Source organism: Mastomys coucha, unplaced genomic scaffold (assembly GCF_008632895.1).
Source record: "Mastomys coucha isolate ucsf_1 unplaced genomic scaffold, UCSF_Mcou_1 pScaffold21, whole genome shotgun sequence".
In the NCBI taxonomy this organism is placed as follows: domain Eukaryota; kingdom Metazoa; phylum Chordata; class Mammalia; order Rodentia; family Muridae; genus Mastomys; species Mastomys coucha.
In genome coordinates, this window is record NW_022196904.1 from 28,490,784 (window position 1) to 28,495,398 (window position 4,615).

The following is a 4,615-nucleotide window of genomic DNA, read 5'->3' on the forward strand; positions in this document are numbered from 1 at the left end:
AAGACCCTCCGCTTCCCTTTGTGCCCTTCATGATGTAGCATGCCCACTTTCCAGGGACCGTAACAGACCACTTACTCACCAGTGATCTATCTGCTTCTGATCTTTTGGCCTTATCATAATGACATATCATAAAACCTTTACTTAACTATTAAAAGCCCACAGATAAAGAGGTCTAGGGCAGCATGCATGGATTTGCATATGCAAATGAGTGTGAGTGTCTTAATAACATATAATGTTTTCTTGAGAGCAGCTTCCATGGAAACAGTCCATGGTAGATGATACCCCAGTACTCTGCTGTGGACATATAAGCAGAATGGAGCAAGGTAGAAAGATGGAGAGTTAAGCCTGGGCTTTCAATTTACCAGCAGACAAACATTCCACCTAATTAGCAACTACAGGCATCAACACTGAGAACAGATATAGAGCTACCCCTTAAGGAAACCAAGCAGCCCTACAGTAACACATTGATGACATGACCCTCCTTTCACTCTGGGAGTGTCAGGAATCCCTGTGTCAGGAATGAGCTAAAATAAGTCTGAGTTCACTTTTTTTTTTGTTTGTTTGTTTGTTTTTTTTTTTGTTTTTTTTTTGTTTTCTAGACAGGGTTTCTCTGTAGAGCCCTGGCTGGCCTGGAACTCACTCTGTAGACCAGGCTGGCCTCAAATTCAGAAATCCGCCTGCCTCTGCCTCCCAAGTGCTGGGATTAAAGGCGTGTGCCACCACCGCCTGGCTTGTTTTTTTAAAAGATCTTTACTAGCAATGCCTGGCCTGCAAAGGATGAACTCCAAATATTAGCTTATCAGACCAAGGAGTCTTTCATCGCAGAGGAAGTTGGGGAGTGGGCTAAGGATCATGGAGTGTCCTGTGGTGTTATACTCCATCACCCACAGGCCTCCAACTGAGTGGGAGGAAGAAACCCCTGAGGGAGGCACAGAAGTGCCATCTTAAAGACAAGGGTCTATGAAATGAAGAGCCACACTGTGGCATCAAAGCCTGTGACACAGGTTTGTGACGCCAGCGTGTAGAACAGGAAGGTCTACTCCCTGCTTGCAGGAAGCCTTTAGAGAGACAGGTGCTTCCTGCACAGTACAGCTCCAGGATCTTTTGTCTTAGCTTCCGAAGAAGACACTTGCTTAGCTCAAATCTACCAGTGGGAGTGTTGCCCAGTGGTCTAGAATTTGGTCACTATTTACAACATCCTGGCTTAATTCCCAGTACTGAACAAGAAGAGAAAGGGAGTTCTGTTGCTAAGTGGATCATTTTATCTCAAGCTTGAAGAAGGTTCCAGGACCATTCCTCATGGTGAAAGGTGATCTGCCTTACTCCAGAGCCTGCCCAAGACCAGCCCCTGAGCATAGTGCTTCTGTGGATTAGCACCACATTGTGAAATCAGACTAACTAACATCTGCTGATGCCCTCCCCTTGAGTAACCCCTACTGGCCTTGGGGCAAAGCAACTCCCCCAGAACTATGTATGCAAATCCTATCTGTGAGCTTCCCTTGCCACCCACAGCTGTCCTCCAACAACACTTAGGGTTGAGTCTCCTGTTTCTTACCAGGTCTTGGCAGGTTGCCCTCAAAGGGCTTACCGTACCATAGCATTTAAAAACTCTCAAGCGTGCTCAGGTTTCATTAATAGAACACTATATAATGATTCTTGGCATAGATCCACCTTGGTCAATTATCTATCCCTGCATTCACTTTGGCCATCCTTCTTGTATTTGGCAAATATGCAGTAAGAGTTAAGTCTCCTCCTTTTGCAGCAACTGATCCTGTATTGAAGACAGAGTATGTGAATACTGAAGGTTTAAAACACAGAAAACAAAAACAAACAAGAATAAAAAATTATAAATTGTGCTTCACAGAGCAATGAAGAAATAATGGCTCCAGGTCGCCAGCCTCCTACAGGAAGCAGTGCTTTTCTGCCCCTTCATCGGTCGTCAGATGTTTCCAATTGCTGTTTTCTTTCCTTTGTTGTTGCTGTTCTACAGAAAAGTCCTGTTTTGAAACCACTGCAGTACTCTTTACTTCCATTTCCTCATCCCTGTGATCATATTCTTAAACAAATTCTCCTTACTCATCCCTCCAGCTCAACCTCCACCTGCTCTAGCCAGGTGACAGACAGCCTCTTCCTCTTGAGGATCCCAGTACCCCCAACACTGAGCACTGGCCCTAACCAGATCCCAGTACCCCCACACTGAGCACTGGCCCTAGCAACAGTGGCTAGCACCTGGCCGGGCCTGTGTAAGGCAGATATTGCCCTCTCTTTGCCCCTGCTTAGGATGCTCCTCCCACTTGGCAGTGCCTGTAATCCTTCCAGCTGCTGGTCCTCTCTCGCATCGCATCTACTGCTCTCTGAGTCCCGGCTTCCACTCCACTGCGATGACAAGTAAGAGAACGAAGATGGGATTAGTTTTCCTCGTCCTTTAATTCTCTCCAACGGGTCTGCTCTTTCTGGCGCTGCATCTTACTAGGCTTTTTGTTTCTTCTGGTCTTTGTGTCTCACAAAGAAGAGGGAGGGAAGAGGAGGGGAGAGATGGAGAATGGGGGAGAGAGTCAGAAGAGGTTAAAGAGTAAGTGTTTTAAAAATTAAAATTACAGCAGGTGAGTCAGATGAGCCTCTGTGATGAACTCTATCACAGAGACTCTCAGCTTCGTCTATCCGACTTCAGTTCTCACAGCCTCCTCCCAAGGATGTTCCTTTGGGGCTCTTCCTGGTCTCTTGCTCTGCTCTGCTGGCCATATACCCTGGCGCCTTTGAATTGTGTGCCCGCCTCCTTGTTTCAGGCTTACACATCACCCGCCCTCCATGTGACCTGCAGCTCACTTTCCTCGGGAGACTGAAGCCTCCACAGAGCTTCCCACACCTCCCGCCCCCCGCCCCCTGGTTCCGACATGAAGCAGTCGCCTCTCCATCACCCTGGCCTCTGCTGAATTCCTGGCAGCGACCATCTGTCTCGTCAATCTCATTATTGCAGGATCCATCAAACTCTCTTCCTCGCCAAAAATGATAGCTAAGGACGTTGGACTAAATTGTCAGCCCCACCCAGCTGTTCCCAAAAGGCCTTCACTATCCATTAATTTATTCCTTTTCGTCTCTCATTTAAAAAAGAGGTAGGTCGTACTGGTTACATTCAGACACTGTACCTGATGCTGGAGTGGCCTTGACCAAGGTTGCTACTGTATGGGCATAGGAGGTCATTAAGAGAATGACCAAATAAGTCATCACAAGCGACCTAGCATGTAATATACAGAAAGAAGCAAGTGCTGGACGGTAAATGGCTACACTGCGAACAAAAGTGAGGCTTTATAACCTAGACTGGATTCAAACTCCCTACGTAGCCCAGGCTGGCCTTCAGCTCTCAGTTATCCTGCCTCAGCCTCCTGAGGCTGAGGGCATAGACTTGTTACTAAGCTCAGAAGTCTCTTTGTCAATCAGTATCTCTGCAGGGGTTCTACAGAAGGCTGTGCCCATAACAGTGTTTGCTGTGCAGGTGTGCAGACCTGAGTTCATAGTCCACAGAATTCATGTTAAAGGCAGAAGGAGGCAGAGACTAGCCAAAGTACAAGTTATTAGTTCAGCAAGAGCCCCTAGCTCAACATGTATGCTGTAAAGCACTGGAGAAAGACGCAATGTCAACCTCGGGCCTCCTCCTGGACACACATAACTACACATACGGAAACATTAACACAGACAAGAGGCACATATATCTTTAAAAAAAAAAGAAAAGAAAAGAAAAGAAAGCAAGCTCCTGGGCCTGGGGATACAGCTCAGCAATAGCGCACTTGCCCAACCAACAGGCCTAGGTAAAATGTTTGATGCAGTGGGTGTCACAAAAGAAAAAGAAAGTCAGAAAGCCAGCACTTCTTAGCTACACTCGTGTATACTCACCCCAAGCAAGGAACCCAGACCTATGGGACAATAAGGATCTGGACATGTAGGGAGATGGCCAGACAGGACAGCTGGTGGCTACAATGAAAGGCAAGCCGGAGGCTGGCTGGGTACTCCCCAGCTAAGCAGCAGGCTGGCTGCCAGCTCTGGAGACAGCCCGTCACTGTGCTTAGCACATCGGTATGATTTAGTTGGTTGGTACCATCATGGCTATTTCATTTGGGGGAGAGAAATAGGGTGTGCCCAAGAGGGGACTGTCATTCTGTACCTCCCTAGCCCACTTTCCTCTTGAGGCACACTCTGATCATGCGATTTTTATGGACAGAATCCAGAGAAACTTTCAGTCTTCTGGTAGGTCCCACAGGTACCGGAGAGGATGAGGTTGCCAGGCAGGGGGTCTTCTCCCAGCAACACCCAGGCTCCTCCCTCCCACCCCCACCTCCAGAGCCCAGGATGCACCCGCTCCTGACATGCAATAAAGACTGAAAGACAGCACAGGCAATTTCCTTTCAAATTAAGAAATACAAATATTTCTGGCATGAAGAAAAGCCAAAAAGTGAGTCAAAAAGTCTTCAGCAAGGTCCCTCTTATCAATTTAGAATATGAAAACATCTCACGCATATAAAAGTGGATGTGGGCAGCAGCGGACTTCCGTGAGTTCCTGGGTGTTTTCCTGCACCCAGGTTAGTTAGTATATATTTACACGTGGAATGCACACAGGATT